This window comes from Ammodytes marinus (assembly GCF_949987685.1).
Source record: "Ammodytes marinus genome assembly, chromosome: 9".
NCBI lineage: Eukaryota > Metazoa > Chordata > Actinopteri > Uranoscopiformes > Ammodytidae > Ammodytes > Ammodytes marinus.
This window is the reverse complement of record NC_137213.1, coordinates 14,301,587-14,317,119: the sequence shown is the minus strand read 5'-3', so window position 1 is coordinate 14,317,119 and position 15,533 is coordinate 14,301,587. Positions and strand designations below refer to the sequence as shown.

General features: G+C 39.5%; 1 protein-coding gene across 1 annotated transcript in view; it reads left to right on the top strand.

Annotated features, from left to right (window-relative positions):
* Positions 1-15,533, top strand: part of agap3 (ArfGAP with GTPase domain, ankyrin repeat and PH domain 3) — a 259,851-nt gene that overhangs the window by 197,158 nt on the left and 47,160 nt on the right. The window lies entirely within an intron of this gene.

The window sequence follows — 15,533 nt, the reverse complement described above, 5'->3', positions numbered from 1 at the left end:
AGTAAAATCAGCCTTGGTATACATTTACTGAAATTCCAGATTCTAATTGTTGGCATTTTAAAAATATGCTTTTATGGAGTGAGATTAGAATACTGGAAGGAGGCAGCAAATACTGTGCTGTACTGGGCTGTCCTTTTGGCTCAGTTGGCAAAGATTTATCAATAACTTGGAATTGATGTTGCTTGTTTTTATTTTGCACAAGTAGACAATAACAATCTAAAGCTGTAATATAAGTTATGCAAGTTACAGTTCAGGCATACCAGAAAGGACTTTTTTGGAACTTTAAAAAAAAACTTGATTGCTGCTGGATAGAGATGTTTATTTAGTTATGATTTGATTGTGTTTTTGAGAAGGGTTTTTGTTTGTGAAAGTAATTTGCATAACATTTACATTTTTGAACAAGCATTGAGATGCATGTCAAGGGCAATTAAAATATGACTGTTTTTGACAAAAAAAAAAAAAAAGTTTAATGTACTACAACTAACAGGATCAGAAAAAGAAATTTTCAGTTTTGATCAATTGATCTTTGAAGTGTTTTTTAAGCAAAACATGCCCCAAAACAACGGTTTCTGGTCTCGTAAATACAACCCTGTCTTGGTCTCCAGGTAACTGTTCTGGACATATTTTTATTGTTTTATGACCTTTTAAAATATTTAAAAAAAATATTTATTTATAAATTAATTACGAAAATAATAAGCAGATTAATCTATATTCTAAACAATTTGTTGTGGGTGAACTTTGACACTTATGAGGAGCTTGAGGTTTTAGGGTTGAAAAACATTGTACATGATTACCAGCATCCTGCTCCGTCTGCCTGCATTTTAATGAGATGATTTGCTTCCTTGTTCATCATTATCCCGGTCAGGCTTATTGATGTGAAATGTGTTGTCACATTAATATGTTAGCTCAGCGCTTTCCAACTTGGCTCCTTGTCCTCGCTTCTGATTTTTGGAAGCACATGAAAGGCCCTCTCTTCATGTGAGGAAGGAAATTGGGAAAGACTGTTGGTTTGGAGACAGTTGGATGAAGTCTGTGTGGGTTGAATTTTTCTTGCACAGGACACGTTATCCCTCGCAGCTGCAAGGACACTGTTCTGTTCTTGACCTCTGAATTTCTTTGGAGGAAAAAGACAGAAAAAGATAGAAATTTTAATATTTTGTTAAATCAACATTTGGATTGCTGGATGGTCGCTGAGATGCACTGGAGTTGACCAAACAACAGGAGAGGTTCATTAGAATATGAGGAGCCGAGGGACCAGTTGAAACCTTTACTCAGTATTTAAATGACCTTTCTGCATTATGAAAATGCCATTCTTGTAGCTGCCTGTAACTTTTCCGCTGTCAGAACCAGCAGACAAATTCTGACATTCTCCACACAGTCAGGATACAAAGTGGATGATGAGAAAGAGCACTTAGTCTCTGAAGATATCAGTAATTTCGACACGTATAAATGCAGCCTCCACTTTTTTCAGGCCCCAGAGAAGCCATGATGTACTGAATTGCTGATTTCTTAGAGCACAGCATCAACCAGTACACCTACAGTAACTTAAAGCTCTAACCACTACACCACCAGCTTTTGAATGAATTTGCTGTCACTTAAACAAAGACAACTTTTGCAAACTGTGCATGGATTAGCTAACGTTTGAAGCTGCCTGTTTTTTAAGTTGCTCGTTGTCTAAAATTCTTTAGTTTTGAAGCGTGTCTTCGGCTTCGGTTAGTCGCGTATGTTTTCTCTGCTTGTCTAGTTTGTTAGAGCATCTCAAAGAAACAGATTTAGATTTAATTTGGTAGAAAGTTACAGTAGGACTTCAGCCAGGGAACAATTGATACATTTTTGTTGCAGATCCAGGAAAAAAGACAGTCATTTTGCAGCCTTGGCCCTACATCGCAAACAATAATAAAAAGGGCAAAATAAGAAGTATGAACAGTATACTCATTATAAAGTATTTATTAATTATAAGGTAAAATCCTCTCCTTAGATATTACTTTTCAGGCCAGCATGAATTGAATAATGGAGTAATAAGAACTCAGTCAGTGTTTAGTGCAGACACACAATGACAATCACTGGTAATGTCAGAGCTGCTCCAAACAATATTTTAACATTAACAATGGATGGAAAGGGTACATGTAACTTGAAAGTTGTAGTTATTACAATAAATAAAAGAAAAATAGAGTCTTTGTTGGCGTCTAATTGAGCTGGTGGACACAAACTATGGTAGCTTCTTATGAATGCTACCGTTTTCCATGTCTGTGGACGGTGTTGATAAGCAACTATTTGCTGAAATGTAACCCATATAATTTTTAAAGTGTAAACAGATCATTGTTGTCTTTCAAAGGTTTTTGAAAGACCCCTAATGTGGAAAAACCCCAATCTAATGCAGATTCAAGGTTTACATGCACTATATCTCCAGTTTTCGGATCAGTATCTCTGAAAATTCACTGTGTTCTTTGACACTTAAAGTAGCTTGAATCTGTTAACTTATTTGTTCGGCCACTTGGGGGCAGCAGAAACAATTTGGGAATTTTCTATTATTTAAACATCCAGCAGTCGAGGAGAAACATAATCATTCATTTGGAGGCAGAAAGCGGTACAGGATTGTTTTAAGGAGGGGAAGGCTGGAGAAGGACTAGAGGAGGAAATAGATGGGTAGGAGGTTAGAGAAGTAGATGTATGTAAGAGTGCAGACGCATGGATGATGAAGAGAGATTGGTGGGTAAAGAAATCTGAGACAAACAGGAAAGGATGTGTTAACCAGGAATATTCAAAGTTGCCCTGACAGGTGATTAGAGGTGCGGCTGAGGTCTTTGCTTTGCTCCTTACATCACTTATCTTATTAGCTTCATTTAAAATGAACGCTGCTCTGAGAAAATTGATTTCAGTCCAGGCAGAATCTCATCAGAATGGTCTGGAGTAACCTCAGGCCTGCACTCTGCGTATATACACCTCTGTCCATGAGATGAAATGTATGCAGGAGAACACATTAATAATTGATGTTGTTACAGAACACGATAAGGGAGGCTGCAGCAAGATAGAAGATGATGTGTGCAGCAAACTTTAGGGATCGGCTCTGGTTGGATGAGAACTAGATTAACTAGGGTTTAAAGATAGCCATTGAAAATATGTACAATAGATGAATGTCCACTTTGGCTCGCCAGAGTGACCTATATCATTGTACTATGTGGAATCGTTATAATAAATGTACAAGTTCAGGAGAGATGATGGGAGTCTAAAGATTAGAAATGGGAGTCTGTGACTGAGAAGCGTGCTAGGTTTGGATCCAGCTTCAATAAACCTAATCCGAAGCATGATTGCAAAATATTCTTGCCTTTCACAACGATGTCTGTAAAGTTCTAATAAAATAAAGCACTAGATCATTGGCTCTCAGTGGCTACTGGCTAACAATATATTGTTTGTTGTACATGGCGGAAACGCCCTGTTATCGCTTTTTTTCAATGAAATTTAATCGAGTTGCAGTGTTTTGTCACCGAATAGCATTTCATTCTTCTGAAATTAAATATATTATATTATATTATATATTAATATATTCCTATAATTTGGAATTACAATGTTATATTCACAATAAAATGTATGTTTGTCCAGATATTACAAAAGAAAATAGAATTTGGTTGCTGTAGTTAGAGTTCATTTAATTGAATATGCTTCAGTTTTCATCTTTGCCTAACCCTGTCTGATCCATCAAGTGTGTATCCATCACTGTGGGATCAGGTCTTATATCCCAAATGAAACAAGATCTCTTGAATTTAATGTGCCCTCTAAGATCTCAATAAGGATTGGTTGATATAACAGTCCATCGCTACTTCCCAGCTCCAAACATCCAACCCCTTCGGCTCTCTTGGGTGCAAAGAAGAAACTAGACCCTGTCTCATACAGCCTCCCTTGTACATTTAGTTTGGGTGAACCTCTCTGTTAGCACCAGTATCCAACGTTTACCACTGCAGCAAGACAACATCCAGCAATTACAGAGTTTGATTGGGATCTCTTTGGTGACAATGGGAGCCCCAGAGGAGGAAGCGCCACGTCCACCATCAGACATCACGGTGTTCGGGGCCAACTGTACCCTCCATGGCCTCAGCCACATTTTTCTGCCGGGCGGAGTGACTTTCCGACGGCTACTTTGGGCCGCCGCATTCAGCTCCTCTCTTTCCTTCTTCCTTCTCCAAGTGGCTGACCGCGTGATCGAGTACTACAAGTACCCCCATGTCACCACCCTGGATGAAATGGACGTTCCCGTCATGTACTTCCCAGCCATCACAATGTGCAACTACAACAGCTTTCGAAAGTCCCAGATCCGTAGGAATGACATCTTCTGGATGGCTGGGCTCTTGGGCGTGGAGCAGGGGGACTTTGATGACTTCATGGACGCTCTGGGTCAGCCCACAGACAACAGCAAATTTTTCCCCAGCAAGACCTTCAACATGCTGGAGTTTGTGCAGAGGACTAGCCACAACATAGACGAAATGTTGCTTGACTGTAAATATAGAGGCAGGGAATGCGGTCCGGAGAACTTTACTACAGTAAGTATCACTCCTTCTATGGGTCTGGTCCTGGGTGAAATTAGTGTCTACTGCATCAGAATCATAATAGAAAAAATAATTATCTGTAGGTTAGCTGTGAGAGAGGGAACAAGTACCATCTTAAATATCTTAAAATATCCTAAGTTAATAATTAAATATTTGGATGAAATCTAAATCTAAAATGGTGTGTTTATTTAACGGAATTGTAAATCTTCAATAAAAGCAATATTAGAAAGCGAAATTAAATGTACGTATTTTTATGTTCATGAAAGCAAGGAGACTTTACTGCAGGATCTGCTGTAATGGTGTGTCACTTTCATCCAAATTATGTTTTCATTTCTTAATTGTTTTCCCAGAAATGGTCCCATTTTTACATAATTAATGGCATGTTTGTGGAAAGTTTAAGTAGCTCTAGGGGGAACTACAGGTCTGGGGGTGTAAGAGAGGAAAATGTTCCAAAGTAATAAAGCAATTATTTATCTTTGTTTAAAAGCAGAAATATATTCCCTGGCCTTTTATGATGAAGTCAATATTTACACTGTGTCCAAGTCGTTTTCTCAAAGGAGAAATCAGTCACTTTCTTAAAAGTGTCCTCAGAAAGATGTAAACTGAGGAGCCATATGGTTCAACTAATCTCTGTTGGCATCATGCGTCATGCATTATGAAGCAAACATATGCTGTTTTCCAGACCAGTAGAGTTTTTAATACATTGGTGTTTTTCCTAGTAAGTGCCTCAGGATGATCATCTTCATAGTAGCAATGGAACCGAATGTTTGATTTTTTTCTTTCATTACATAATCAAAAACACACATATAAGCAGAATACTATACATTTTGAAACAAAAAAAGGGATTTTTTCTTCTTCTTAACACGTTTTCTCTCATTTGTCAAACCTTTTTTTTCACCTCAATTTTCAGGCCTTTACCAGGGAGGATACAATCATGTCAGCAGAATTTGATGCAACTTAATCATCCTGCTGCAGAGATAGGGAAAGGATTGTATTTCGATGAAATGGGCCATTGATTTGAGAGATGAACGCCTAGCACCAAGATGCGGTTGTCATGCGGCACAATTTCTTTGAGAACCAGTTACAGTGGAAGTGAAGCAAATTATTTAGACTAATAACTTCAGTAATTTTCTTTTGGCTATACTAATAATTTGTGTGAGAGACAATGTTTTAAATTGTAAGATGAGGTCTGGCTTTTCGAAACCACACCAAACCCTGAAATGTTCTAAAATGAAAATGGCTCACCAGATTTAAGGCCGTAGCTCAGGCAAGTTAATAAAGGCAGATTTTGATATCACTTTGGTCAGTCGGGTGACCTTGGCTCTTTCTCATCCCCACGAAACAAAGGGCAAATTTCAGCTAAATGTCAGAAACTGGAGATGCTCTGAGGGGCCTAAGTATAGAGGGGACTGATTAAAGATTCATGGAGCTGCCTGAATTCCCTCTCCTCGGCCTGCTGATCTTACTGTGGGAGGCTCAGAGGCAGTTGCTCTCACAGAAAATGAGGTGTGATGGATTTGAGATTACCCATTATGTACGTCAACATCACTGCGAGATGACTCAGGCAAGAGTAGACAACATCTGACAATTTGCTCTCTGCATGGTGGAAAAAACAGTAAATGTCTGCATAAAATCCTTCCAACGCCTCTGCTGATATATTTCACTGTTGAGTGTCATGCAGTCTGAAGCAGCAGAACATCAGCATAAATTGGATATACATTTTTCCTATTTAAAACCTTGGAGTACTGCTGTCCTAAAATCTAACATAACCTCGTAAAGATACTTTGAAGAATCTTAAGTTTTCTTGTTGTGTGTGTGTGTGGGTGTTTGCTGTCTAACTGTGCACGTCAGCTGACAGCCAGCTTCCGCTTCCAGCTTCCCATTGGCCATACACTCAAGTGGCGCCTTATTTAAACTGCTCTAGCCTCCCTACTGGTGCTGCTTCCTCTGCAAGCTCTTGCAACCTACCTTCACCCCACCGCCTCCTTGTTTACTGTATTGTACTGTATGTCTATCAATGTAATTTCTGTTGTCATTGAAGCTAGTTCTGTTCTGAACCCTAGGGGGTCCTTGCTGCAGCTCTCCACACTTACCCCGGAATTCCACTGGCTGCGCGTGCGGTGTCCAACGGTTTTGCTTCGTGCGCCCACGTCCGTCAACACCCACCGGCTCCGTTTTCAAAGCAGGCACGGCCAGCTCCGCTGAACAGCTGGGGTCGCGAGACCGAGGAGTTCCCGCGGTAATAAAAGTGACGGGCGATCGCTCTTGATAATATGATTCTCCTATATATGGTATTTTCACAACAACGAACGCACGGAAGGTTATTGTTCCCATCCGAACGAGTAAAAGAACAGTGGACATGCTTGTATGTGTCTCTGTTTTGAGATTGTTACCTGCAGTGAACACCTGACAGCTCCGCTGCCGTGCTGGAGCGGAGAAGGACCGGACAGGCAGCCGGTGGAATTCCATGTTGCTCATGTAGGCCTTTCACACCGCAGCAAAATCGGAGCCGGTTCCGGGCTAGTTCAGAGCTAGAGCCAGTGTTTTGGTTTCACAACGCCAGAGAACCGGCTCCGGCCTGTAAAAACCGGTTCAACTCAAACCCCAGGATTGAGCAGGGTTTGAAGTAAGAACTGCTTGCGCCAGCGGCCGGGGGAGGGATTATCCTGACCAACCAGACCAACTCAAACCTCATGCCCGCCATATTTAAAAACACCGCTACTACGAGACGTAAATTTAACATAATTACCGAACGTAGCGATTAAATTGACCGGCGAAAATACGCTGTATGGGTCCTGTTTGCAAAGTAGGGTGACCAGATCCCAATTCACTAGATGTGGGACAAAAACTACGTTTGTGCGGGACAATGTGCCATTTTTTTTTAGCAAAATAAACTTGTGTCACCATCGGTAATGCCAGAGACACGGCTTTCTATATTAAAAAACACTATCTTTAGATCAGCGCGCAGCAGTTAAGTTACTGTTAAACAAATAGAGCATTAAGGCTGCGGCTTCACATTAAAAGCATTTCACTGGCTTCACATTAGCATTTCATTGGACAAACGTGAGTTGACTTTTATTTTGAAGTAACATGAAAGTAAACGCTGAAGCAGGCAGCACCTTCACAGCATGGACATATAAACACAGAGCCCACTGAGCCGAGCAGCGCGACAAACGGAGACACACACACACACACACACACACACACAAAGTGAGAGCCCAAACATGTAAAAATAAGACGTATTCGCCGCTGTTTTTGTGCTTAAAGCTAGCGGTAGCTTTAGCGTTAGCCACAAGAGCAGCGGCGTCGGGCGACGTACACACACGTTTACAGTGACGTCATGACGTTGCTCTCTTGCCGGCTCCATGGCTGGCTCTGGTCGAACCAACCGGTTCATAACTGGGATAAGGCTGTAACCAGTTTTGAACTGACACCAGCACTGGAACTGGCTCATGGTTCTTTTTGGTGTGAAAGGCCAAATGGAGGGCAGAGGGATGGCTCTCTCTGCCTTAACGCCTTCCACGTGTGCGCATGGAGGGTTTGGAGATCCCAGATCAGAACCATACCGCCAAACATAACTACTGCAAAGTATTATGTTAATTGAAATAAACTTCTATTTTGACTTAAGTATTCCTTACTGAATTAGGGTTTTTTGTGACAAAGTCAGAGAAAGAAATGGTGGCTGGAGAAACAGGCATGCCTAGAGCGACAAGAAAGACCAGATGTTTCAACTAATGAGCTGGAGATGGGTGCAATGGAATTGAGAAATCTTGGAGAGGAAATATCAGGGCACCAAGTGCAATTATTCCCTATGCATGAAGAATGAAATATTTTTTGGGTAGGAGGGGGCTGTAATTCACTGGAGGAGAACGAGTCTCAGATATTAAAAGGCTGGCAGATGGTAGAAGCTGGAAATAATTGTACCCACTGTGCTAAACATATACAGGAACACTGTCTTGAATGTTGAATGTATCAATCCATGTGTGAATTGCGGAAAAAAGTTGTGTCAAGATGACATTGAAGAATTTGTGTGCTTCTCTTAGATTTCGAAACATAACTATTTCTGAAAATCAGAAACTGTGTATTGTTCAGCATTACATCAAATAAATTTTTTTCAGATTCCCACAGAACTGATCCGCTAAATCAACATTTCTAAATAGATGCTTTATTCCATCATCAAAATGTATCTGATGCCGCCATCTTGTTGCCTTACACTGTCTCTGAACTGGGGTGTGATTGATTGCCTCATTAATACTCAAAAGCACAACAGATCCCAGCTCACTGCTCTGTGTTGAACCTGGATGATTGGCTCTGACCAAATAAATCATCCATCAGTGTGTATATGCAGGATGCATGCTGATGTTGGTGTAATATCATTTATATTGATCAGCAGCTCGGTGCCTTATTCAGCTTTTGCCAATGCGGAGACTTGACTCCAACACATTTATCCTTTTACCATACATCTTGGTGTTGTAATTGTACTTCCTGAAGAGGTATTAGCCTGTGTTGAAACCAAAGCCGGAGCCCAATTTTACAGATATTTTTTGGGTGTTTTTCACCTTTTTTTTGAAAGTCAAGAACAGTGTTGAAATGAGTACAGAGTAGTAGACGACATGCAGTAACCAGCCTGGGCTGTAGTCGAACCCGGGTATACTGCAACAAATAATTAGGCTCAATGGTATACACTCTACCTGGTAAGCCATGGAGATGCCCCACCCTTCTTAATATTCCATTTGATTTAAATTTGGATTTTGATCAATTTATTTGCACAATAAAAACAGACAAAAAACACAGGCAACATAAATATAAAATATATAAATATACATACAAAGGAACATATAATAATAAAAAAATAAAATAAAAAACCTAAAGACTTGTTAAGGTTGTTAAATATAAAATTAAAACATAAAAAACTAGAACCAGTATGCAGTGTTTAACTTCATCCACTGCAGTATAGTCTGGGGACTTAAGTTGACTTTTTAGAGGTCAATGAAAAGAGAAAGATGAGTAAAGGAAGCAGGAGTCAGGATTGAGTGTTAGACCTGAAACAATGAATGTTGGTTCAGACGGAGGCAGGAAATAGGCATTGTCAGTGTGGGTGAGATATGAACAGAGACAGAAGAGTGTTAGGTTGTACAGAGAGAATGAGAAAAGCAAGAAGTAGAGTTGATGGAGAAAGCTTAGACAAAGTGGAAACAAAAGAGGAAGAAGGAGTGGGAGGAAAAGTAAGGCTGAGCTGTTCTCAGATTGAGGTGGGACTGGGACTCAGCAGAGGACTGACACTATCAGTATGATTCAGCCTGCTTTGGAGCTGAGCCAGCGCTGCCATGCAGAACTGTAAGCATTAGGACAGATGAAGGGAAAAGGTCTGTGAAGGAGCACAAAATTACAGCGCTGCCTAGAGAAAGAAAAGGGGTGAGATGAAATAAAGCACCACAGCGCAAATAATGAAAAAAAAAACTGAGACAGTGAGTGTGGATGACAGGTCAGATAGCAAATACCTAATGTGTTTGTTCCATTACTCAGTGTCGGTACAGGCCAGTGTTACTGTAAATGCAGTATCGGCACTCCGATCAATGGCACTGAAGAGACAGAGTAAAGGAATTCATAATGGGGGGAGGAGGCTCTGCACAGGGATGCTTTTTGCTGACTTGCAAATTGGGGAGCAGATACTACCAGTGGCAGACATTGGAGGTTCCAGTTGACAGAACCTCTTAAGTATATTAGCTTGTTAGGTGGAGACACCAAACATAAGCACGACTGTCCAAAACCAATGGTGCCACTGTGTTATGTTGTAGAATACCAGCCTTCTGGCATTGTGTGATACCAAAACAAAATCATCTATTGGGCCATTTCATATCCAGATTTCCAGATTTTATTTCCCTTATGATAGGGAGAAGAAACAAATTGTGGTTTCATATCACATGTCCATTTGATCATAGATTACCCATCAAGCCCATATTTAGCTCTTGTTTTCCACTAATGGCTTCTGGGATCTATATCCTGCTCTCTTAGCTAATGAAAGCATTGCCTTGCACTTTCTAAAGTATTGCATTGCTATTTTAAGTACATTGAGATTCCCCTCGACACCACTTGTCATTGTACACGAGAAGACAGATTGTCGGAAAAAGCAATTAATTTTTACGTAAGTATGAGCGATGATTTCATCCACCTTTTAAGTGTTAGAAAATATTGTACAGTTAGATTCAGAAAAGGACATTTATTTGAATGTCGGAACGAGAGAGAGGTCTGTGTTTCGCCTCAATGATATAATTTGAATTGATTCACTTAGCACAAGAGAAATTGATGGAATTACTCTGTGGCAATTGTAGGACCCTGGCAAGCGCTTTGCATAATTTCTGGGCAAGCAGGTAGCGTATTCAGGGACGAATACCAAAAGCATCCAGCTGAGCAAACACGAAGAGAAATATGTTTTGAAAAAAAAATTGATTATTCCTTCAAATGAAAGTACCAGTGAGGAGAGTGAGTTAGAAGTGAGTTTATCACAGTGTGACTGCAGGCTGCAGAAAGAGAGCTTGAGTGACAGTGCACTTGTGAGTTTTTTTCTAGGGAGGAGGGGGGAGGGGGGGGGTTGCTTGGAAGGGAACAAGAGGGCAGGTGTAGCCAACAGCATCTGTTTCTTATTGATACGGACAGCATCGGCACTCCTCCTGGTCTGCCAGGGTCAGCTAGACCGTGCAAGTGCTTTGTCAGAGATGTCGGCAACTACTGTAGATTTCAAATGAGCAACACACACACAAGTCTTGCCTTTCCCCTATTGAACCTTAAAAAACATGATGCAGCAATTTAAGTATACAACACTCAAACAAACAAAAGGAGATAGCATATGTACCTAACCCACTCAAAACGGCTTTGGGGTTTACTTTATTTATTTAATTTTCCTTACAAAGTACATCCCAATGTTTTCCCCTTTTGATGAATTTTATATGAGGTATTTCAAAGTATAACCCCCCTTCTTAGCTTAAAAATCCATTCTTGCTTCCGTTGCATTACTCATGCTGCATACAGAGTTGCTGTGTTGCTTTTCAAGGCTGTAAAAAGGGTTAGTTTCATTTAGAGGCCGGCCACAAGATGTCTCCCTCTGCCAAAGATGCTGCCTGTGCAACAGAGTGACATCCCTGATTGCAAAAGTTTTTGGCTCTAACCGTCTGTCTCTTGGAGTCGACTTTTTGACGTGAATCTGAGTGTGAAATGCTGCATACTGTATATCAAGTGACTCCATAAGGAGTCCTGAACTCACAAAGGGAAACTCAACTTTGGTGTAATATATCTGGAATATTTCCTTAATATGAAACAAATCAGCTTTGATTTATTTAAGCCGCAAATATCACATGATTTAATGGATGCTTATCTAAAAATGTCAAGGCCAAATATGGATACTGTCAGTCCATTCAAACTTAAATGCATTGAATAGATTGGAATGGTTGATTGCATTGATTTGTTTATTGAGAGGAAATAATAATTAGCTGATTTTCTTTATTATAAATGATATAAACTGAATATCTTTGGTCTTTCTGTCTAAAGCCCCAAACTATTGTGTTAACTCTCATTTAGGATTGAGAAACACATTGAGCTACAATTAAGGGGTAAGAATAAACAGATTTTTACTGGGGCAGTACTACTAAATAATCTCTTTTCTAATCACTCATTTTGTCAATCTACAGTAAATGGACATACATGTTGGATATTGCTCCCCCCCCCCCCCCCCCTTTGTCTGTGCCCTGTCTGTGTTTTATCAGATGTTCATTTAATTGCTGTCAGTTTTTCATTTGGTGTGGAACATTCTCACTGGACCTTGAAGGATCTTTCCCCCCTTTCCTCAGTCAAAACTCTGCACCTCCTCTAATGAGACCTCTGGGGTTCATCTTGGCTCTGACATGCAAGCGGATGAAAAGACTCAGGCATCACTGAGCTGGGCAATATTTGTTCAAATCTGAAGGAAAAAATAATAATAATAAAAAAATAAAATTAATATATTGTAGGGGAAGGTGGGGTGATTTGTGCAACTTTTTACTTAAAGTGATTTTAAAGTGAGGCCTTGACAGTTATGTCTCCAACTCAAATATGTACATATATTTCAGGATGTTGTGCATCCCTGGCAATAAAAACTTTGGATCTGGAATAAACTGTTTAAGAAATATAGCTTTCGGAAAAAAAGTTGTCTTGACGCACAAATCACCCCACGTAGTGGGGTGATTTGTGCGTCATTGTGTCACAATGACAAAGTCACCATCATCATCTTTCTGGCCATCTGAACTCTCATCAGTGGTGTCGTTAAGTGGAATTGAGATGTCACTCTCTTCTGAGCTACTGTAGACAATCACTTTCTTTTGGTGACCAGCGTATACAGCCATGCCACTGGCACAACTCTCAGAAATGTACTTTGCACTAGTTGCTCCGTGCTTGTGGAACCAACTGCCACCTGACAAATGTGATTCCCCCTACATTTCTGCCTTTAAATCAAGGCTCAAAACCCATATGTACACCCTGGTGTTTCCTCCCCATTAACTATCTTACCTCTGCACTACTATCTGTGTTTATGTGGATGTATGGGCTTTACGTCTTTTATTTTGGTTATTGTTATTGTACCTTCATTGTTTACCTACTGAATGCACTATGTACAGCACTTTGGACAGTGCAAACTGTCATAAATGTGCTTTTATAAATACATTTTACTTACTTACTTACTTATAACTCACCCAGGCCCTTGCGCACAAATCACCCCATCCCCAGAATTTTGGATAATAGGCATGATGCAGCAATTTAGGGTTGACATTGTGCTAACTATATAGACTCAAAGTGTAGCATACCAAAGCACTAAACATGTGTCAAATGTTTTCAAACGTGTCTATAATTGTTCAGACACAATAATCAAAAAACCTTGATCATGGAAATTTTACTTTGAAAGGCAAAACACAGTTTTTTGAGCTTAAATGTGCTTATATCTTATTCCTTGTGTCTCCCTTCTTTACAGGATGAGTCAAATGGATGGCTCTTCTTAAATATGTGGTCACATTTCCAATTTCTTCCACGGTTTTCTAGAAACAAGGGGTTTTGCATCTTCCAAAATGCACAAATCACCCCACCTTCCCCTATATAGTCCTACTTCTTACAGAAATCAGCTTCTCATTTGAATCTGGTACATTTTATTACATCATGATCTTCTAATTACGTGCTTGAATTTTGAGACAAAGATAAATGTGTTTGCATCACCAGTAAGATAACAATGGAAATATGTGAGCAAAATAAATGTCTATTCAAAAAGGAGGATTGCAATCTCACAGAGAAGGAAAATCATCTCACCAGAGCACATTATATTCTGGGGTGATTGCAATGTGGTCTTTGAAAGATTTAAATTTAAATGATCAATTCATGATTTTGTGAACAAAAATCAGGTCGATTTCGCACAGAAACTGTTTTAAAAAGTTTGTGAGTAAGTCATATTACAAAAAAGTTCTAAAACCTGCAGTGCAGATACGAGATTGCAGACTGTTACATCAGATTTGCTAGCTTTGTTGTTTAACACAGTAGAATAGAAATGGACTCATTCATGTTGTATTTCCAATAACACGGGTGCTGGATAAAAACACAATTATTTTTCTTTAAAGCCCAACACATTATTGATTTAGCTAAAAAAAACATACATTGCCTTCATCAAAATTGTTTTAAGCAGACAGCAGTTTGAAGCATGAAATCTCAATAAAATCAACTATACTCAGTAAAGACAAATAAAGTTAAGTACAAGCCTCTGTCCATACAAGCAGAGACAGATACTGTATGACTCTCACAAGCTGTTAGAGACCAAAAACCGAGCTAAAAGGAAAGTCAATATTAGACTTACATTCATCAGGGACACAGTTATCCCTCAAAATGAATGCTAATATAGCTATAAAATACACAGTATATATGTTTTAATACACATATGTTTGCTAACACTAACACAGTTTCTACATCATCTTCATAAACTTAGAATTATGTTGAAAGCTTGTTGTACTGCTCTAAATGGTCACTTTTTTTCGTTGTGTTAACAGCTTGTTTCTGCTGCCCCCAAGTGGCCAGAATGTCAATTTAAGCATTATTTAAGAATTTAGGAAAAGCACAATTTGAGAGGCTGAAACTGTAGACAATTTGGTATTTTTGCTGAAAAAATTGCTATGTACTGGTTTGTCCAAAACAAAAGATGGTTAATCATCATCATAAGCGGGGGGCGCCTTTAGCTCAGTTGGTAAGGCGTCCCCCTCCCGGGCCGGGCCCAGCAGCAGACCCGGGTTCGATTCCCACCCGCGGTCGTTCTCTGCATGTCACTCCCCTCTCTGCCCCATTTCACCTCTGTCTCTGCACTGTCAATAAAGCATAAAAATGCCAAAAAAAATATCTTTAAAAAAAAAAAAAATCATCATCATAAGCATAATCAATATTTAGTTATTGATACAAAGGCCTAAAGTTAATATATATAAAACTGAAGAAATGTTTGTCCATTCAAACATAAGGCTGATATTTTCTGTAAATCCAGAGAGTCTAATGACAGAAAGCAAATGTTAAGGAGATTATTGATGATTGTAATGCATTTATTGTGTATGACTTCTGGGTATGAGCTGCGACTAATGAAAATGAGCCTAGGACCAAACTGCTGACCAGGCACAATTCAGAGACCAGGAGACCCCTGGTCTCAAATGAGCAGGAGCCTGTACTCACCCATTAAATGCACCTCGTAACTATTGACATGTTCCAAAGAAAACTAGAATAAAGGAATTCAATGCAGCCGGTCAATAAGTGGAGAAACCAGGCAGCTTTAGTAATGTTTTCCTCTTTGTAAAACTGCAGTAGTTTTCTTTGTTGATTCCAAAAATAGAGCCCACTGTTCACTTTGATTGGACTTTTTTCTAACAAAAAGATAAAACTCTTTTCTAAAATTTAAAATAACAAATGTGATTGTTTCTAAGAATAAAATAAGTTGCTAGAAAGAAATAG